The following is a 22,994-nucleotide window of genomic DNA, read 5'->3' as shown; positions in this document are numbered from 1 at the left end:
TAAGCCAAAGACTAGTTCACAGAGCCATCCAAAGGCTTTTTATCATCAATCTCTAATCTGATTTAGACTACAATTTCTGCATTTCCCCAGTTCTAACTCAGTGGTAAGAGCATATTATCACCCACTGGTTCTGTTCTCTTGCACCCTTGACCTGTGAATATGATGATAAGATCGTATCCTCTAATGTCACCATCATCCCAAAGTGCTCATGACTCTTTATTCTTAATGCATGCAATGCAGGCAGATTTACAAACAAATCCAATGTAAAGGCACTTTGTTGTGAAAGCTGTGTTTGTCCTGCAAACTGTAGTTTTTCAAGGAAGCACACTATTGTTCAGCCTCTGTCAGAAAACATGAATCAAGCCTCATCAATGCCTCAGTCCAAGAAACATCATTGCTGTTACAGCTTGGTGGGATGCCTTATTCAGCCAAGCAGTCACATGGAGAATTTTGAAAAACGCCTTGTTGAAGATAACTCAGTAGAAAACCATGGCTTAATGAAACAAATACAGCCAATTGCACTCAAATTCATCTTCAGTCTGTTTCTGCTCTCCTCAGTAATTCCGCCAATTTATTACTTATGACAGTTCACACTAACCTCCCCTTAACCTGCAACTCTGGGAGTAGACACTATTAAAAAATGTGATATGAGAGAAATCCACAAGTTGATATAAATATCACATTTCTTGTACATTTTTACTTAAGCATGACTTGATCTCTCTTCTCCCCATTGGTTTCCCTAGATATGACCAACTTAAAAACAAAAAAACCTGCACAACGGAGAACCCTCACACAGCATACTCCAGAGGAGGCAGAAAAATGTAAAAAGAAAGATCAACACATTTGTGTGGAACACCACTCAGAGAATGAAACATTGATCTATTTGGATAGTAGCTAATACCATACTGCATATAATTGCATCCTTACTATTCCCAGGAAATAAACAGATTATCTGCAATATTTGTACTGATATCATATAAACCATTTTTCCTGTAGTACTCGAGGGTCTTAGAGGAGAAACAAAGTGAAGGCAAAAATCTCCAAAAACTGACTTGTACCTGAAACCACTGGCTGAAACTGCGAGAGTTACTGAATGACTTCTTGGTTAAACAAGACTTCCCTACCAAAGTATCTTCTAAGTGTTGCTTGTGTTGTTCTCAATGTGCACAGATATCACAGATCCCTGAAAAGCAGCAGAAACAAATCAGAAGTCTGTCAGACTGGTTTTTCTTTTCTTTTGAGAGGTCTCACACCAGTCAGCTGTGTCCTCATCCACAGAACTGCCCCTTTGCTTCCATTTCTCTCCAAAGTCCCACATGGACTCAAAGAAAAGCAGAGATCCTCCTACTACCTCCTCCTCCCTCACCATAGAGAAAGGTACTCAACCCTTTCAGCCTAGTTTCCCTCTCAGCTTCACTGCCTTACCAGTATGCATTGGCTATTAGCCCATTTTCCCTTAACTGCAGCTATTTCTCCTGAACATGCTCTATTTGAATGCTTCAGGCATCCATTTACTGTGAGAACTTGGGATATCCCTTCAGTCTAAACTCCAACTTCTACATGCTACCTCCAAGCCAGTAGCAGCCAAAAGGTGTAATCTGTAACTGGACCATAAAGGGCAGCACCATGCAGTGTGGTGCTAAGTTATAACCCTACAGAATCTGGTGTCTAGACACAGTTTTTGAGCTAAACATCAGAGATTATGTCATTTTGAGCATCTCCTTGGGAAGTGCTGCATCTCTGCTAGACATCAGCAGAGAACGTGACCCTACATTTTAAAGCAAGAACTGGAAACCCACCATTTTTTAAGTGGCAATCTCCACTCGCTCAGAGAAAGGAAGGTTGGTTGGTCCAGAGGTTACAGCGCTGGCTGTTGCTGTGGCAGTAAGCACCTTAAGAAACCTTGGTCTGCACGGGTCTGAGATCCCTGCCTCTAAGATGGGATAAGATGCCTGCCTCAGAGCTGGGATGTGAATTTGAGCTCGGTTCATCCTCCTCAATTCACTTATCAAAAAGTGCAAGAAAGAGCAGCTTAGCTGTGATCTATAAATATCCTGATCTTTACATTGAGAGCTCAGAAAGAACAGGAATTTCCATATTATTCACATGTATCCAATACCCACGGGAAGGAATTCATTTCTGTTCTGTGTTTACGCAATGCTTAACGTGGCAGCCAAAAACCAAAATACAAATAAATTAAATGAATGAATGAAAAGTAATACTCTAGAGAATATACAAAACTTAAATGACAAATAGTTTCAGACCACAGGTGACCCCATAGGAACTTTTCTCTAATGACCCTCCTTCCCAGAGATGAGCACTTTGTTAAAATTTTTTATAAAAAAGAGAGAAAAAGAGAGAGAGGGAAAGAAACAAATCTAAACATAGCAGAATTCATTGTGAGTCACACAGGATATTTAGCTATTCCCTCCAACAAGAAGCATCTCAAGTTTCTTTTTAAATGGGTCAGGAATATGCTGGCTGCACCTGAAAGTTTCGGGCACTGTGAAAGCTTTTAAATTTGTTGTTGATACTTGAAAAGGACTCATGCAAAGTTAATTTGTACTTTTGAGTCCTCATGTCTAAATTATTAGTCAGTATTAAATATCTGAAGCAGAAGATTTTCAGAGTGTTGCAACTTTGGAGGAATGTTAGACTGAATTCACTATAAACCTAGTTGGGGACAAATAATCTTCTTTCTAATCATGAACAAAGTGTTAATACTTTATTGTTTTGTCACCAATTTTGTGTTTTACAGTTATCTCCAACTATGCACACACACCCACACAGTTGGAATGAAACAACACTGACATTAAGGAAAGGAAGTTAACCCAAGTGGTGGCTGACAAATCCAAATGCAATAGTTGAGTGTATTAGAAGTACAAAACTAAAGCATATTTTTATATCTGAATAGATGTAATTTTATGAAATTTACAGGAAGACAAGAAAACAATGTTTTCCAAAAGACATTGCAAAACCATACCAAAGCTAATTTCAGATAAACACAACATTCATTTTGTGCCATACCAATAATTTATTTTTCATATGAACATTATCAAAGGTTGAACATGTAAGGGCAAATATCTTTATCATTAAATCAAAGAAGAAACAAACTTATTGGATCTATTATATTAAATACAGAATAAGAGTAAATACAGGATAAGAATAAATAAGCACAAGAGAATGTGTTAAAATGATTCTAACAGGCATCCATACTTTTTCTGAATTCTCAATTTACTTACAGCTATAATATCTCAAAAAATCTCTGGACATTTTTATACTTGTCATACATGCAGTTCTTCATATCATGCAAGAAAATACTTGTTGTAGAAGCAATTTTGGAGGTGCCAGATATGTACTTAAAACAGAGGTGGCAGACAAGAACATACAAGATCTGATCATTCACACAGAATTTTTCTGTGACTTTGGAAAACAGAGCTGTTTGTCCTGTTGTTGTAGTGATACAACAATATATTTACATTACTGTTTTTCAGGGACAGGCTAATACATCAGCATAGAGCTAATGAGCCCACAGTAAAGAAATATCATCAAAGCTACCTCTTGACAACAGGAATGTACAGAAATGGTAGAATTTCTTGAAATGTGGTTTACACAGATTGAAATTAAACATTTGACCATGCTATACTATCCTAATCTGTTGTGCAATATCTTAGTGAGATATTAAACACAGTTGCTGTTCTCATTCTGGTAAACTTGAATTTCGGAGTTGATTAAATCATTCCTTGGAATAAAAGGTGTCTGTATAATCGTAAGGATGCAATTACTGAGATAGGTAGAAATGCAAGAGATTTACGTACATAATACATCTCCTGAAAGGGAACATGCTTTCCATATTATTTTTTCTCTCCCCAGCTCCATAGCACTGAAATGCACATCTTTTGCAAAACAAACCCCCCCTAATTCAGGTTTTAAGGAGAACCTGGAAGGGGTACAGGGCTAAACAGAAAGCTAAAAACTGTGAAGTTATTTCCCAAGCTTCTCCAGCACAGCAGCATGTCAGTCACTCATCTAAAATTGACTAAAATTAAATTGACCACTCTGCCTGAATGTAATAGGCTTTTAATAAGCAGACCCCCAAATTACCTAGAAAACAGGTAGAAAGAATTTGCTTAGAGGGACCCTTACAGGACGAATTATTGCAGTGGTAGTATGAGCTTTCCCTTAACTGCTGTGTTGAGGTCAGAGAAGCAGCACATCTTCTTCTTTCAGTGATTTACATAACTTTGCCAGCAGTGCACAAAAGATTTGGTTTTCCTCACAGACCTAGAGATTAAAAAAAAAAAGGTAAGGTATGATTTTATGTCCACAGTTTGGTGTTTGTTATCTCCTGTGCCTTCTCTGTATCATTTCATTTCCACTCAGGTAGCACATCAGAATGTACCCTACCTACTCTGACAAAATATATGGGGCAGGTACAGGAGAGGCTCTTATTGTCAGGGCAAATTACTACACAGCTCATCTCATCAGTGACATCGAACTTTCCTACAAGGCAGTGGTGCTCCTCACCAATGACATTATTGCAAGTGCCTCGGGTACTGATAGTCAGGTCCCAAATTCAGAAGATATACTGATGTCACTAAACCATATAAAGTCATATTCAATCGTAGGGTGAAAGATATGTGCCAGATCAACTTGCTTTGACATTCCTTGCCTCATCATCAGATATAGGCTCATCCTTCTCTGACTGAACCTTCCTTGAATTCTACTGCCCCAGGTTGCCCCCCCACTTTTCTTCTTCATTAGTGCTAGAATTGACTGGGAGTTGCACTCAGGCAAGTTCACACACCTGATGCAGAAGGGCAGCCCTTGGCCTATGGTCTACTTAAGTAATTGCCAGGGTATAGAGCTACAGAAAGCTGGCCCTGTTTTGCTGCGTGGTAGCAGAATTTCACTTGGTCAGAGGTCATTGCCTCCCTTTACAAACCCCATTTGAGGGCTTTAAGGAAATATTTCCCATTTGCATGCCCAAAGGTTGCAATAGCTATGCTCTTCATTATTATGGAAAATTAAATTTCCCTGTTGGAAAACCATGCTCTTTAGTAAGGTCAAAACCCACTTGGACAGCAAAACATCAAAAAAATAAAGGCATAAGCATTCATGAGATAACAGCTTTAGCAATGCAGAAGCTGCTCTTTTAACCTAGGTGGTAATGTATTATTTCAGAAGGTGCTAGCACTTGATGATAATGCTGCTTTCATTGTATGTAATGATTAATGGTAATTGCTTTTGTACTTCAGTATTTTTCAGAGAACACTTCGGGTTCCAATGAATACATTAGTGCCTCATTGCTGTAAACACCCTCCTTACAACTTGGCCTACAACACAGAACTAGATACAAAGCAGTCGAGATGAGCGGTTTTTTCCTTGTTTTGATTTTTCTGGGAGATAAGTTTTTTTTCTCTGAAGTGAAGGAGGAAATTATTCAAGAACTTTCACTTTAATCTAGCCATAAGAGGTATTCTAACTCTTCATAATGCATCTACAATTCCAATTCCCTGTTAGATTGGTTTAGTGTTAGGCCTGTGATCAAAGAACACAATTTCTTTTGCATTCTGACTCCCAATAATGTAGAATGCCAGAGTCTGTGGGAAGGGAAAAAAAAGAAAGACACCTTTTCACAGGAACCATTTTATCCCTAGATGGTATGTCATTCCACTATCCTCAGATATCCTCTATGTAATGTTCCACATTAAAAAATCTTGTTTTTACAAACCTCCTTTGGATTGGCTTATGACTGTAACCCTTGCTCTCTCTTTTATTTCCTCAATTCTCCTGTATTTTTAAATACACCTCCCTGAAGTCTCATTGCAAGGATAGTGAAGTACTACAACAGATTGCCTAGGGAGGTGTTGGGGTCTCCATCATCAGAGGTCTTTAAAAACAGATTAGACAGTATCTGCCAGAAATAGTTTATGTATTGCTTATCCTGCCTTAAGGCAGAAGGACAGACTAGATAATTTTCTGTGATGCTATGACTGTCAATAGGATTTTTGTACCTACATCATCTAAGGATTTATGAAAAGAGTAATCTCAGATTTCTTTGGATCAAAGAATTAAGTTTGTAGACTCAAAGATATTGCAGCAGTTCCCATTACTATGCTACAGATAACACTAATATTTTGGATACAGCAGTGAACCAACTGTTTTGTAAGAATTAACTTTGATAGCAACAACTGCATAAGGCCGAAATGCTCCTCTGCTCGAAGGAAGCGTTCAAAGTGAATGAACCATCTTAGCCCTATTTAAGGTTCTGCTAAATGACTAAAACAGGATTATAAGGGTCCCAAGGCCTTCCCAAGACTCCTGACGATGTGATTTCCTTCTGTGTTGGCAGTCCACCAAGCCATATGCCTCCTTCAGAAGACTTCCATGGGACTGATGGCATATATAACCTATATGGTGAACATCTGCAAGGTAAGAATTTCATATGAAGCATGCTGGAGAATAATTACTATTCTATGTCATCTTGATGTTATATGATACCACACAATTCATATAAATTAATAAAAATTAAATAATAATCTTTCCATAGCAACCATAATATCATAATCAAGTATTGCTATTACAAAATATTGACTATATGGTCATCAAGAAACAAAACCAGTCTTAGATTCAGCAGTGAAAAGCTGAGATTCCATCTTCAAATTCCCTACTTGTTTCAAATCAAAATGCCAACAGAGGGATGTGGTTCAGTGAAGCTGTTGGCTCATTGCACATTAAACTGTGTATGCAACTATGTGTTTGTATGACAAAAAAGCTGAGGGAACATCGGTACAATGCTATTTATGTCCTATACACATACTATGCTATATGTTTTTGCTGCTTCTTTACCAAGAAAAAGTCACGCCATAATTTGATGCAAGGCAAGTAAATAGACCTTGGTTTAGATAGCAAAATTCCTTACCCAAAATTTCTACTGCAAGAGACTCAGACATTTTTGCCATACACATGCACACACACACTTTTACAGAAGAGATTTCCAGTTTCCCTTTCGACCTCTAACAACTATGTAAAAGGTCAGAGTTTTCCACAACTTTGTAGAAAGTTTCTGTGTAACTCTCTCTGCAGATGGAAAGATATCCTCTATACACCAAAAAAACAGGAGCCCAACAACAACATTTTCAATCACAGCGCCTAAAGTTATTTAGAGACTGATCTTTAAATACTCAAAGTTATGAGGGACTGGTAGTAATGATTTATGCATTTACTTATTATTGGTCAGGCAATATTAATTTGCTGAAACAGAGACTCTCTGCAAAACCTGTGTCTGGGCCTTCAAGTGGAAGAATTAGTTCAGGTGCCTCACCCACTCCTGGCAGACTGGACCTGTCTGACTCTCCTTAGGGTCCTGACTAACCTTGCACGGGATAGGGTTTCTCAGGTTGATATAGGAAAAAAAAATGAGGGTGCCACACCAGGGCAGCCAACAGAGAAAATGAGAGGTCATTTTATCTCTGGCCCAGTTATGTTTAAGCTCAAGCGGACTACAAAGGTCAAATCTATGGCACGATGGTTAGTGCATTTAGGAGATTGTAATTCAAAATAAGATTGAAATCAGTTAGATCTATGCCTCTTTCTACAACATGTGCCTGTTAGCCAATTTGTTATTCTGTACTAATTCACATTTCCTAATCCTCAAATTTCACATATCTCTTCTCCTTTGTCATTACTCTTCATGTGAGTAATTTCAGAGGGTCTCCCTTTGTTTCTGCCTCAGGAGACAAAGAACAACACACAGACATTTTTCTGTTAAAGACAGTTCTTGTTTTCATGAACTCAAGGCAATTTCAGAGTTAAATTTAGGCCCATACTCATGAATATTCACCAGTACTTCCAGGCATCTATTTAGTTTTAGGGATACCTTTTAAATACCTGTTTTCATTTTGCTTTTCAGATCCAAAGCTACATAGAGTACACAGAATCCAATGTATCATATTTGAAGGGCTGAAGGGCAGCTGGGATTTATTCCACAACAGCTAATTGGGATCTCTGCTTTTGGACTTCACCTGCATCCTTCTGCCAATATAATTCTTTGTGTCATCCCAGTAAAGCCATCAGAATGTCAGGAGATAGCAATTTGCTTCCCCAAGATTAAAGCAGTGAACACATCAATTGAATCCAGAGTTTTGTGAGATAGTCTCTTAATCATCAACAAGGGTTATGCTCTAATAAGAATTTTATAATCGTTAAGTGAAAGATGAAAAAAAAAAAGAAAAAAGACTGTTTTCCAGTTTGGCAATTTGCAAATAGCTCCTGATAAGAACGAACAAAATGTTTTTACGGCTCCTATCAGTGCTTCACTTCAACACATCAGCCTTGCTTTCTCAACAGGAATAATTCAGCTGAGCTCTCTACCAGGAAACCCTCTCCCAGTGCTTTATGACAGTAACCACATTGCTCTGGTGCTCTGTCAGGTAAATATATATGGTATGAGAGCCTTGAGCTTTGGCTCAAACAGGTATCCACTGCTGTCTACCCTTGAGTTGATGACACCTTGCATTAGCATGGCAGGCTGGGAAACACAGGCTGCCAGGCCTGGTGGTTTACAGGAATTCCTCTGCCCCTGTTCCTCGCTACTGTTTTGCAGAAAGGACAGACAGCCCATGATACAGAGAATACTCGGTATCATAATGTTAATCCATGATAGCAGGGGAATGACTCTTAAAATTGTGGAAGTTTTAATAAGCCTCTTTTTTTCCCATTGTACATTGCTAAGATTACTGCTCTTTTCCTTATTCATATTGTTTCTGCTCACAGAAGTCCTTCCCTACCAAAACTGCCTCAGACTCACTACTTTTTCACCCCACTGATATATCTACACCAGCAGAGAAAAAAACCCACCCTCTGTGCAAAACAGCACGCTGATCCCTGACAGCTCCTCTTTCTCCTCTCATTCACAGCATAGCCTTCACAACAGCCTGAGTGGCCTTTGAAGAGAAAAAAATGCAAACCAGATCATTCTTTATTTGTTTTCTGCACCGTTTGTATATATTAAATTAATGTTGACAAATGTTTTCCTACCTGGGGATCCTGTACTGCTTGGCCTATTCAATCATAAACTTCAATGTTGTTTATTTTCCCCTTGGAGGGCTTCCTTGATGTAACAGAAGATGGGGTTTTTCAAATTAGGAGCCAGTCTAGAGCTCATGAAAGTTACAGATCAATAGAAGTGGCATGAAGCAGCTTGGCACTGTGCAAAAGCACCAGTCTGCTCTGTTGCTGCATCTCAATTATGCTGTGTGACACACCTGCTGTCCTAGTCCTGCTTTTCCCTCAAGGCAAGCCTACTAATGTGCTAATTTATATGGTGCATAACAGGGGATTTGGAATAGAGGCCTTAGAGACTCATTTTCACCTGGTGCCTTATTAGGGATTTAGGCCCAGTTCACTGGAGATGAAAAGCCAATGAGTATAACTCATTTGCGTCATTTAGTTCTCAAAAGGTTGCCATTTAGTGAATAATGGACTTGCAATGACTTCGTGCAGGTCATTTCTTTTAAAAGATGTTCCTTTGTGATGCTGCTATCCCATAACAGTTTTGTGGGTTTTCTTTGTGCATTAACTGTATTTTCAGGAGCTATTTATTCCTCTGTCATTAAACAAAATCAAGTTAATTACATGTTAATAGTAAAATGGCAACAATTATATATTTTGCATTTCTACAATTTTTCTATGGATTTCACATTCTATTACTTTCAGAGGCAGACTGACTGCCAAGGAGAGAGCTCTTACTGTTCTGTTAATGTTAAGAGAGACAAAGAAAGGTTTGGCTGCAGTTCTGGAAACTTCTAAGCCTGTCTGCGATCACAGAATCACAGAACAGCTGAAGCTGTCAGGGACCTCAGAAGATTGCCTAGTTTAACCCTCCTGCTCAAAGAAGGGTCAGCTGGACCACATCCAGTCAGGTTTTGAGTATCTCCAAGAATGGAGACTCCACAAACTCTCTGGAGACTCTGTTCCAGTGTACAACACCAGTGAAAAAGCTTTTTTCTTATGTTTAAATGGAATTTTTTGTATTTTAGTTTGTGACCATTGCTTTTTGTCCTTTCACTGAGCACCACTGAGAAGCATCTGTCTCCATTTTCTTTATTCCCTCCCAAGAGGCATTTATGCACCTTGATAAGATACGCACAAGGTTAAATAATCTCAACTTTTACAGCTTCTCCTCACACAACAGATACTGCAGTCCTTAATCATCTTAGTGGACCTTTGATGGACCTGCTCCAGAATGTCCATGTCTCTCTTGTACTGGGAAACCCAGAAATGGACAGAGTACTCCAGATGTGGTCTGGCTAAGGCTGGGTAGAGGAAAAGGATCACCTCCTCTCAACCTACTGGTGACCTTCCTAATGCAGGCCACAATGCTGTTGGCCGCCTTTACTGCAAGGGCACATTGCTGGCTCATGTCCACTTCGGTGTCCCCCAGCATTTCTGCAAAACTTCTTGGGTAGGTCCTCAGCAGGTACTGGCACATGGCATTATTCCTTCCAAGGTGCAGGACTTTTCACAGCCTTTGGCTGTAGGTCATGAGGTTCTTCTCTGCTCACTTCTCCAGCCTGTTGTGGTCCCTCTGAATGGGAAACAACTATCTCATTTATCAACCACTCCTCTCAGTTTTGTATCATCAGCAAAATTACTGAGCTTACACTCTGACTCATCATCCAGGTGGTTAATGAAGATATTAAAAAATATTGGGCTGAGCATCAGCCCTGGGGAACACCACTAGTGACTGGTCTCTGGCTGTATTTCATGTCACTGATGACAACCCTCTGAGCCTCACAATTCAACTAGTTTTAATCCACCTCACTATGCATGTATCTAGTCTGTACCTTAGTAGTTTTTCTGTGAGGATGTTATGAGAGACAGGATTGAAAGCTGTACTGAAGTCAAGATAAACAACATCCACTGCTCTCCCCTCACTCACCAAGAGACTTGCCACATCATAGAAGGCTGTCAGGTTGATCAGGCATCACTTGTCCTTCACATATCCATGCTGACTACTCCCATCTCCTCCTTGTTCTTTACATGTTCAGAAATGGTATCCAGAACTATTTGCTCCATCACCTTTCAGGGATAGGGGTGAGGCTGGCTGTCCTGTAGATTCCTGGATCCTCCTTCTTGTCATTCATGAAGACACAAGTGACATCTACTTTCTTCAGTCCTCAGGAATATCCCCCAACTGCCATGACTTTTCAAAGTCTGAGTGGCCTCACAATGACATTGGACCACTCCCTCAGCACTCATGGGTCCATTTTCTCAGGTCTTATGGACTTGTGTATGTCCAGTTTGTTTCAATGTTCCCTAAATAAATCCTCCTTCACCAAGAGTACAGTCTTTCTTGCTCCAGACTTCCTGACTGGTTTCAACAACCTGGGATTCCTGAAGACAAGTCTTACCAGTAAAGACTGTGGCAAAGAAAACACTGAGTACCTCAGTCTTTTCCAGACTCTTTGTCGCAAGTCTCCAGTTCCATTCAGCACAGGGCCCATGTTTTCTCTAGTTTTTCTTTTGCTGCTGATCTACTGGTAGAAGCCTTTCTCGTTGCCCTTCATGTCCATCACCAGATTCAACTCCAGGAGGACCTTGACATTCCTTACCTGATTCCTGCATATTTGGACAGTGTCTCTGTATTGTTCTCAAGGTCACCTGTCCCTGCTTCCAGTTCTGGTATGCTTCCTTTTTTTACTTTATATACTCTGAAATGCTACATATCATAATATCATAATATCTTAAGGAATGGTAATAAGAATTAAAGGTATTTAGACAACAAGTTGTCTTAGCCACTTGGGATGGGATTTACTCCATCCAGTTTTAATGACCAGAAAGGCATGTATCAAGTCTAAGTTAATCATCCCCTGAAATTAATCTTAAAGTGATGAACAATCTCCTGGAGGTGACCGTCTCTCCCGACTGAGTACAGAAGCCCTGGCTATATATATACAGTTCAGACTGTGTTTAATTTTCAGATGACTAAAACAAATTCCATGCCTCAAATCACACTGTTCCATTTTGAGCAGTCAATAAAGAAAGATAAGTATGTGCACATCTGTGTTTGTGTGTCCACTACCATGCACACATTGCAGCTTGCGAGCTAAACTCCAGAGGTGGAAGCTCCTTATTTCTGGGAACTTTGAAAAAGTAAGCTCCCAACCACAGAGTATTGTTGTACCAGAGATGGAGCAATATACAGAGTTCTTTTGTTTATTCTTAAACGGAAAAAGAAATTGTGATGTCTCATAAAGCTACAACTGTCCACTGCACAGAAAAGTGTTTTCTGTTTAGTAATGGTGAAAAATACAGAATATTGAAGCCAGTGAGAAAACAATGACAGACAGGCTGGCTCAATGCATTACCTGGACTTAGATGCTTCTAAATTCTTGGAAATTAGGTTAGAGTATCTGCAGTCTTCAGTTGGCTCAACATTTCAAATTCTTGCAGTACAAAATGTTAAGCAGCAGGTAAAGCTGGTTTTACTCAGGTAACACGTCTTCAGTCTTCAGCAAACGCATTACTGGAATAAGCAGGACTTGCTGACACGTTCATACCTTTAAGAAGCTGGCTGAAAGTGTCTTCAGAAGGTCACATGCTGTCAGATGCAGAGCTCAGACTAAACTCCTGGGGTTCAGCATCAACCTGTCTGCTTCACCTCTTGTACAGATACATACATGGGTAGCTTGTATCAGCAGGCCAGGGAACCACTCCTCACAGCACTTCAGAAGCAGCATTTAAATCTTTCAGGATTTAGCTATCTAACAGACAGCAGGAGGCTGGCAAAAAGCCCCATCAGTGAACAGCTCATGGGACAGGGAAAGAGCTCAGCATTTTGAGTCCAATCTTCAACTGGTGAAAGTTTGCTTAACTGCTGCCCAAGGGAGAAAACATTTTTTTATTGTTAAAAGACACGGTCACATTTCTTTCTTTGATGTAACATTTGAATAACAAGTTGTTGAAACAAAAAATCTATCAGTAGTGATTAAGTTACAATGAAGCCACAGTGATTAAAACATTTAAGTTATTCAGAATTCAAATGCGTCTGTATGGATGTGAGGAGTCAGATGTTTTCAAAATCCCAGGGTTTAGCACGAGTACAAGCGATCTGCATAGAAAATTAAGTATTTTCATTAACTTTTGATTTTTGTTCTCTAAGGACCATTAACGCTGTGTATTTGGGCAGTACAGGCTGGTGCCCACAATTTAAAGCAACTCTTAAAGATCTTTCTTGAATAATCTCGATTTATCCAACCTGTTCCCCTTTGGTTTGAACCCCAGGGGTCTCAACAGCCTTAAGTGCCTGCTGTTAAGTGCTAACACAAAACGCTGAAGCTTGAGAATGTCTCTTCCAGATCTTTCAAATGTGTGAGCCTGACAAAGATCTTAATGGAGCCGGGATTTTGCATTTGCCACATTCTCCTGTCTGGAGAGGCAGATAATGCAAAAGTACAGCCTGAGCACCAGGCAGGGGCATAGCTGATTTCAGAGCAGATTGTAATAAATGAGGGCTTTAGCTTATCGTTCCTCACAGGCTGCTGTGCTTAGCTGCTGCCGTTCAGGCCTCAAGGTCTGTAAAAGCACGACACCACCGTGATGACAGCTCGTCATCATGATAGTTCTGTTCAGCAGCATAACATCACATCTACTGCAGTGATATATCTCCTGAACTGAACTCAGGAGCCCAGACCTTGAGCAGCAGCCAGGTGCTGCTTTCAGGCCCCAGGCATCCAGTCACCCAGGGCTGGGCTGAATGCAGGTGGGCAGCTGCCCCGAAGCAGACCTGTGAGGTTGGTTCAGCAGACCTAGCCTTGCCAGGAGGCCTTACAAGAGTCATTGTAGGCAGTGGAAAATAGAGGTTAGCAATGAATGCTGGGACTCAGCTTAGGCTCTTAAGTAAAATGGCCAGCCTCCTTAGCCTGCTCTACGAGATGAGAGAGAGAGACACTCCTGAGCACAATTCAGAGCAGGAGTTAGACTAAATGCCCAAGGAGAAGCCTTTCTCTCTTCACTGACATCAGAGAGTGCTAACACTGACTGGACTGCTGACTCTGCACCTTGGCTTGGTGAGCCAAGTTAAGCTAACGCCCCTTCCAAGACCTTGAGTGGGTCTGTGGAGCAACCTGTTTCCCTACTAAAGTTTCAGAAATGCATTTGGAAACTTCTGTCTTCCTATACTCAAGCAAGACAACAAAATGGGGTTGAATTTTCAGGGATTGTGTGCAAAAGGACACAAGACTGAGGCACTGGAAGTGAGTTTTAGATAAAATGCCAAGTACGTATGCAATCCTGGGAGCTGTTTTTCCCCGTCTCACTGTATTAATGCCCATCTTCCACACCTGCATTTTATAGGTCCGCTGTTTCATGTAATAACTCTTTCACACAGGAGTGCAGAGTGGAAGGTGATACCTTACTGTGGAGCACTTCAGTACCTCCTGCATTTCTGTACACTATGTATCTCCAGCTGGCTTTCCAACTAGTGGCAGTTTTGGATCTAATCTGGTAGTAGTTTTGGATCCAATATGGGGGTTTTGCTGCTCCCAGGGGACATTTTGGGAGGCAGTAGGGCTTAAACTACAGTTCAGGATTCCATGCCCATAGCTTGGCCTCTGAAAATTAAAGACTGCAAAGCAGAGCTCCTCCCGTCTCCTTTTTTAAACTGTCTTTGAATCCCACCCAGCAAGCTCAACACTTTCTGAAAAACTAAGATGTGTTAAATATCCTGTAGCATGCAAAGATTGCTTCAGTGATGATTTTTTTTGAAATATCAGGCTGTCCAGACACTTAGAAGTAAATCCAATATATACCATTGATTAAAATACATTAATCCTAACATTAAGCAGCATCTTTTAGTGATCCCAGGACATCTACCCATCACTATGCCTATGCTTATAGCAGTTCAGGGAGGCAGCTTAATAGGTCAGACAGATCATCTGTAGTGATATATGTTCCATGGAATAAAACAGTCCAAAAATAGGTAGGCACAGGTTTACATGCAAGAAGGGAGGGACATCAGAGAAGGCAGCTAAAAGAAGTAAAATAAAACTGTCACTCATGTACATGCTATTTTACACTGTCCTGGTCGCTGCTTTTCAGTTCTCCCTGCCTTCCCATTTCACACTGCGAAAATTATGGCTCCTTACACCAGATTTCTAATGAATTACTGCTGGGATTCAAATTCTCAGCACTACCCAATACACAGTGTTGCTGAAGTTCACCTCCACAGTCCTGGCACTCATTTAATACCAACGTTACCCCTAGTGTAACTTAAATCTGCTCTAAATTAAGCTGGCTGGGTTAGTTTGGGAAAAAAATAATTCCCTACAGTAGACAAAACCAAAATATTGCTGCTGGCCAAGCCACCCACATGCCCTTTTTGAAAAGAAAATGTTTTCACTGATGTCTTCTCTGAAGTGACCAAGGAACCATTTATTTAAATTTCCTGACTGTGTTTCCCCTGGGAGCACCATGGCATCCTCTGCCGTACATAGTCACCTTTTGCACCAGGACATAATTCACCCCTTGCATTCTCCCCATTGTCTCCTGAGCATGCTGCAGGCCAGCTGTCACACTGGGGCACAGCATTGGCAGGTGGCATTGCACCTCTGAGCACTGCAAGCTGGGGTCCCTTCCTTACACGTGGCTACAGCTACATTTCCTACCGTCCTTCTGTCTACATCTGCAAACAAAGAAAAGGGAAGTTTTCCATTGCTGAGTTTTTTATTTCAATAAATCTGCATATCTGTTCTAAAGTGGTCTAAAGGAGTGGGGGTCATGTCCTTTACAAGAATTAAAACAAAACAAAGTTACATTGCAATCTTCTGCCTGATATTTCTTCTTTTTGAAAACCCAGGGATATCAGTATTCATCTTCCTTATGCTTCTGCAGTTCCCCTTAGATTGGCAACTCTTCTATTCTTGCATTAAAGGTCAGTGTTGAAATCATTCTCTCTTAGGTATTTCTTCCTACAGAGGTTAATTAAAAAGAACAAAGGGCCAGATACCCTACTGCCTCCTGTTTTGCATAGTCATTTGCAGACCTGGATCCATTCACACAGGGATTCACAGCCCTTCCGCCACCCTCCCAGCATGGGTTACCAGGCTGTATTAATATGGAGCAGGATGGGGAAGACAACTACTGAAGCAGTGCTTAAATATTTCAAGATCACCGTACTTGCCTGATTGACACAAAGGTGTTGGCAGGCAGCCTGGTCACTGAAACAGCTCAGAGAAAGAGGGCGTAGGAGCTCAGCAGTGAATTTCAGCTTTTGGGATTCTTCACTGTTGTAAATTCATTTCACTGAGGAAGGGGGCTGTGGCTTTAAACTGTTGCTCCACAACGACACAATCTACCTCTTATAAATCTGACGCTAAATTTACTGGGCAGAGCAAGAAAACACTATCCACTTGGAAGCCCTCTCTCATTTTATATCAGTACTAGCATATCATGCAAGTATAAATGGCCATACAGTTGAGTGGCAATGGAGAATCAAAATAAAACCCATTTCACCTCTCAAATTAATTTGGTTTTGCTTGCATGATTTCTCTGTCATTCTTCCAGTTCTCCAGTCATCCATAGACTTTCAGGTTAAACAAGACATGAATTTTAAATGCCAGAAGCACAGAGAACAATGACTACTACAAATTCTTTAGATATACTTTAAAGAAGAAAAATAAGGGGGCACAGGCTTGTGCTGGACAACATTTCTTCACAAGCAGCCTTTGCTGGAAAACTGGATTTTCAACTAAATTAAATATTTCCACAGTCAAAAGTCTGAAAATCAAAATATTTTGCTTTGAAAACGCTTCCTGATTTCTCAAGCATATTGTAGTTTGGTTAGTTCATATCCTTATTTTTCTGAGTTAACTGTGATGCACTGTAGTTCTTAGCTTCAGTGATCTGAAATTCACCCTGGAAGGTGCAGACTGGCCAGGGAATCTGGTTTAGAGAAGGCAAAGGAAGAGGAAGTACCCAGGAATACAGCACCCAAGGGGTTCTGACACCATTTTCAAATAAAGGTAAAAAAAATACATTAAAACCACAAAAGTCTAGGACATGAGTGTTCCCTTTCTCCTGTGGGTTACTGTTCTCCCCACTGCCTTGGAAGCTCTAAGTTTTCTTCAGCAGGGCTCCTTAAAAAGCATGGAAGGAGGAGCTGCAATCAGTAATGGCACATTTTTCCATCTTCATGAGCGAGCGATGGACAGCAGTGGAAATGGGGATGTGGTTCTATTCTCAGCATTGTTCTCAGTGACTCATCACTGTACGTCCGCTATAAAGCTCAGGGAATTTCTCAAAGGGGTAATGTGAGGCTTGGTTAATTTTATAAACTGCTTTGTGGCCACTATTGCCTAGATGTTATAGAAATTGAATGTAAAAGAGCTCAACCTTGAATGAAAGGTGAGATAGAAGCACAAAGTAGGAGTGCTACAAGAGGAAAATACATTAAAAAAAGGAATCTTAAGATCACACCTCTGCCACCATACACGTATTTGTATTCTTCATTTCTCTGGGTCAGATTTTGTATCTTTTACTTCTGCTGGATAGTAAATACAGCTACACTGGGAGGCATGACTTCCTGAGAAAGCTGAAGCCCACTGTGAGGGCAGCAAGAGTGAGTCCTCCCAGAATAGAGGATTATGGACAGACTTCTTTATCGTGAGGAAAGAGTACCTTATTTCTTCTGAGAGCAAGAGGAGTACAGTGGAGTAGAGGCCTAATCCCAAGTGAATATAACCAGAGTTCAGCAGGATACAGTACCAAGAGGACATTGAAGACTGGATCAAAGTACAAATAAAAACCAAAATGGAATCACTAATATCACCTCATCCTTTATTATTTAAAAACGTTTGGCACCTGCAAGAAAAGAGACAATACTGGCAACATTGCCACATTTATTGTTACTGGGGAAATACGGAGCCATGGTTTCCAGATACAATTACTGTTTGTGAAGTCTGATATATTTTAAAGCTTTTTGTAACAATTCATTGCATAATTCAAATGGGCTCTACACTACAAACATCTAACATATTTATGCTGGCGGGACTGTCAGTGCATTTTTGTTATAAGAAGCTTGGAGGTCTGCTACAAATAATCTCCAAAGAGTAACTCTAATTAGTGGCTAAAGTTGGCATATTTCCTGCTATCTGAAATTAGATCAGAGAGTTAGGCTGAGATGAAAAAGCCCTATTAACTCCCTAGGCTTCCAGTTCCTGTTTATTGGTAGAAATTAATGTTTTGAACTTTATCGGCTACTATCTAAAGAAGTCTGGAGTCAGTGGTAACTGAGCGATTTGAGAGAGACTTTACTGCCAGTTGCTTCTGTTGAAGTACCATAGGCACTCTACATAAATATCCACAGGAAAACTTGATTTAATGGTTACAGGCAGCTGAACAATAGTCAGGAAAGATGGTCGAGTGGCCAGCATGCTAGTCTGGCAATTATAACTAGTGGGAGACATTCCTTGCTCCAAGGTACTATTTAATTATTTCTGTGTGACCTAGAAATAGTCACTCTTTGGGGGAGGGTGAAAGTGGGGAGATTCACAAAAGGTTGGCAATAGTTAAGCAAATCTTTGTTTTTCCTATAGCTTGTGGAAACAGAGAGGCTTCTCCAGACAAAGGAGCCCAGTTTTCTGGTGTTCAGTGAGTACAGTTAGCCTTTGTGTTGACCTCCGTTTGTCTTCAACTTTGTCATCTGTGAAACAGAAATAGCACTGCTCCACCTCATGGGAACATTAGACAGATGAACACTTTTCTCTGCTTCCTAGAGACCTCGACCTGGCCTGGACAGGCACATCACCAAATTCCATCAGAAGCAAACACCACAGCCCCCTCCCCACATGGCTCTCCAGCTTTCCTAGGGCCTTTGGTGGTGACACTGGGCTTTACATGTCAGTCTGCCTTCCACACACCTTCAGCAGTTCTGAGGTTTACCATGGTTGCATGTTCCTGCCCTTTTTTTCTGCACAACTTTGAAAATATTAAAATGCAGAAGCTCCTTTTAAACATCAGGAAAGGTAAGGGACAGGTAGAAAGACAGTAGAAAGGAAGACACAAGAAATCCTCCTCTTGGGAAATATATTTAAACTTCAGTTTTTAGAATTTTTAAACAAGGAAGAGATTTGTCAAGTTGTATTTTGCTCAAGCAAACTACATGGGAAGGGAGGCAATTTTTACATCCTGGGGCTAAGCACAGAAAAACAACATAATTCTAGAGTTATCATGTAGACAAAGGAGGAAACGTGTTATTAGGTCAGGCTACCCTTGTTTAGACAGAGCCATAGAGAATTTAGGCTATCTTTTAGTTCTGGTAATCAGCCTGAGCAGGCAATCAATGTCTTAAGCTCTTGATAGCCATAGAAAAAATAATAAAGTCAGGCTTGTGTTTCCAAAGAAAGTTGTGGTTTCAAAGCAATCCATTATCCCATCAGGCAATGTGGAATTTTTCTGCAGAATCCATCTGCCACAACAGAAAGATTTACACTTTAATCAAATCTGCAGTGGAAACTGAAACTTTACCGACAGAATGCCAGTGTATCTTCACTGTCTCCTCCACACCACAAAGTCTACCACACAGAGCATTGCATTTATGATTTAAGATGACTCTTCTCCACCTTTCATTTCTAACATGAGTTCTTTTTAACACTGTCTCTCTAGTTTTCCTCCTTAAAAGGACAGACAGTATCTGTATAAAAATACTTTAAGGGAAGTAAGAAAAATCTACCTCCTTAGGCCTGTCTTCACTGCAAAGTCAACATAACTGAACTGTTGTCTCAAGAATGGATCCCATCCAAACAAACAGCCCTTTTCTTAAAGCCTGACAATGTTTTAAAGCCAAGTTGGTGACTACAAAAAGCCAAGGGGCAAAAAATTCAAATGAGTGTATTTCATTCTGCTAGCAACCGAAACACCGTACAGGAGGGAATGTAGGCAACACCCAGCTGCATGCTACCAGAGTTGCAGTATCGTCCTGAAGGTTCATGCCCAGGAAATTCAAGAAAGTTCTCTCAGTACCTTCCAGAAAACTGCAGCCTACCATGGCAGGGGAAGCTGCAGGTGTATCTCTGAAGTCTCAGGACTGAATATGGATGTGTCCAGCATGAACAAGGCAACCAGGCTGAGGTTCTAGGGCAGAAGTCTGCAGAATCAGGCTCATTTCTGTCACTGTAACATGAGATGGCAAAAGCCATCTCATCTAAGCAGGTACTGATGCCAGATCCATTGTAATCTTAGCCTATGTTCAACACTTGTGGAAGAAATGCATAACCATGAACTATCACAACGAGTGGAGCTCTGCTTTAGGAGGAGTTTATTGAAGCAATTCCTGTGGTGAGATACAGGAGAGAATCTGTCACACAGACAGGATCAGCATTCATATTTCCACAGAGATGGGGCAAAAAAAAAAGTGAAAAAACTCAAGCAGTGTGACTCTAAGGTACAAACCCGTGGCCAGCTGAAGGTCAGCAAGCAAGGTGTGCTCAAATGAGCATCCAACAACTAAGTACCATAAGAATTTTATGTGCAGGCTGCTGTAGTTTGTGGAAATGTCTTTGTACAGTTACTATGAATTTCATGTGTCTCTGAATGCTATCTGTACCTTTTCAGAAAAAAAAAAAAAAAAAAAAAAAAAGAAAGAAATTTTGGGAAATTAAACCATCCATTTGGAAGGAAGACTTAGACACTGTCAGGGATGTCCAGAAATATGAGATCAAACAATCAAGAATCCCTCGCCTGGACTGCTGAGGGAAGCAACGGGCCTTCAACCAACTGAGTGGGTCTGGCTTTGGACAAACTTGGCAAAAAACACACCAAGGGTGAGGGCTTAAATACTTAGGCTGAGATAATATCAGTTAAAACAGCAGTTCTCGACACACTACCAAACAGTGGCAGAGACTGTTTAACAAAGGGAAATTTTTCAGCCAGAATGAGTCCATTTGTTCGGCAACATGGAGAGACAGTCTTTCCTGGGGATTTAAACCAAACCCAGGGACAAGACCAGAGTCAGACTGCATTCAAAAAACTGATGCTTAATATAGATCTGTCATATTTTACATTTTAATTGTGTGGGTGTTTCTTTTACTACACCTGTTTTCTTAGTGTACTATCCTGTTGTCCCCAAAGAGTATAAGTAGGTGAAATCCACCAGCAAACTGTGGACAGTCTGGGAGGCCCAAGAAGCAACCCCTGTAGTTGAACAGCTGGCCTGCAGGGTTCAACATCACGGGTATATGTACTAAGGGCCCTTAGAACTATTTAAAAAGATGTGTCTTTATGTAGACCTAGGGAAATTAATGCCTACAGGATAATGCACTTCTAACTAGTGACAACAATCTGAAGACATTAAAAGAGAAGGATGAGACCTGGCTTTAACACAGATATCATATGCTTTTACTAAAGGACGTGTTACTATTCTGAATCAGTTTTCCAGCTGCAGTTAATAAGCTCTGGCTTCAGCTTCATTTGGGAGAATACAAAGCAGCTCTTTATGATTCCTCCACCCTAGAAATGGCTCCACTTTGGTCTGCTCCCCATGATGTGCAATAGCCCCAAGCGAATCTTCAGCCTACTGGACATTCTTGTTATTTGACCTCTTAGATTTGGCAGAGTGGCATAGAGGAGATGTGGCATCTTGAAGAAGCTAGCCCAGTAATTGCAGAACTAGGATCAGGGCAAATGAAACGCACCAGCCTGTGCTCTCTGCGCTGGGAAGGCTGCTCCACACTAGTCCAAGACCTTTTCCTTTGTTGACCCTTTCCTGGTGTCCTTGGCACAAAAGCAGAGGCAGCATGTCTACACCTCTAGCACAGAAAAAAGGAAGTTCAGAACAGGCTGTGGGCATTGCATGCTCCATGTCCTGCCCATATGCGCACAGCTTGTGCAAGCACGCCTGCAGATGAGCTAATGTACACTCAGGCACCTGCTCTCTTGGGTGTGCTCCAGTCAGTCTTGCACTGAACTGTATCAGTGAAGCTAGTCTTGAGACCTTGGAGCTGCCCTTAAAAAACAGTATAGACACAGCAAATACGTCAACAGTTCCTAAATTTCCCAAAGGCAAACCTGCTGGCTTCCCTAACCTAAAATGCACAATGCTAACCAAGCACAGAGTGAGGGAGTGTCAAAGAGCCCGTTTAGCAAACAGTCACCACTTCTCTCTTCCCACCACAGTAGCAGGGAAAGGCTTTCCATTAGTATATTAAGCTAAATAAAACTTTAATTCTGTTTTATAAATGGTTAGCTCTTCCCCATTTGCTCTATAGAGGAAAGTTGTGTGTCATGTTGGTTTTTTAATGCGTATGCTGTTATTTGATACAGAAGGTAGCGTGAGGAAGTATACCTTGTATATGGAGCAGAAGTAGTTGAGTCTAATGATGATCTTGAAGGAACTTTGTTCCCCGCCTCTGGCAGCTGCATCAAGTAGTCCTGAACCTGTCTTTTCCATGGAGTTTACCTGAAAAAAAGTAGCACAGGTCAGGATCTAAAATTGTCCTATATAGAGCAAAATTTTAGAGTACAGTAAAAGCACAAGTTGAGAAATTTTGTTGAAAATGCAACAAAAGATTATGACGTATTTCAAGTTCTGTAGGTACCTCTGCATGTCAGCATCTTAAGTCACATTCAGTACTATTTCAATTAGGTATGAATGTTGCTTTAAGCATGCAGGCCATTATCTACACCTTTCTGATTCTCCTATTGCTGAAGAGGAAGCACAGTGCATGTATCAACATACTTGGTCATCCTTCACTGATCCCTAAAGTAATTACAGAACTCTCTTGTAGTGCTGTGCTGACACATTATTCTGTACAACACACCAAAAAAAATGCTAAGTCCAAGTTCGTATAGACTGCACTGAATAAAAAATCTGAATACTTGGGACAAATTGAAGGAAGAATATGTTAGGATTACAGAAGAGTGTTGAAACTATTTCCTAAGACGCTCAAGACTTAGGAAATATGATGCAAGGGGAAGAAGAGATAGGGGAGCCC

The 22,994-nt window shown here is 40.7% G+C and overlaps 1 long non-coding RNA gene across 1 annotated transcript; it reads right to left on the bottom strand.

Annotated features, from left to right (window-relative positions):
• Positions 1-2,711: 2,711 nt before the first annotated feature.
• On the bottom strand, positions 2,712-22,462 carry LOC141917878 (uncharacterized). The gene is made up of 2 exons (XR_012621494.1): positions 22,346-22,462; positions 2,712-4,284 (listed from the first exon to the last, which is right to left on the bottom strand). It is a non-coding gene; the product is annotated as an uncharacterized LOC141917878 (long non-coding RNA).
• Positions 22,463-22,994: the final 532 nt, after the last annotated feature.

This window comes from Strix aluco, chromosome 2, assembly GCF_031877795.1.
Source record: "Strix aluco isolate bStrAlu1 chromosome 2, bStrAlu1.hap1, whole genome shotgun sequence".
NCBI classification, from domain to species: domain Eukaryota; kingdom Metazoa; phylum Chordata; class Aves; order Strigiformes; family Strigidae; genus Strix; species Strix aluco.
Note: the sequence above shows the minus strand (reverse complement) of the source record. Positions and strands in the feature narration are given on the sequence as shown.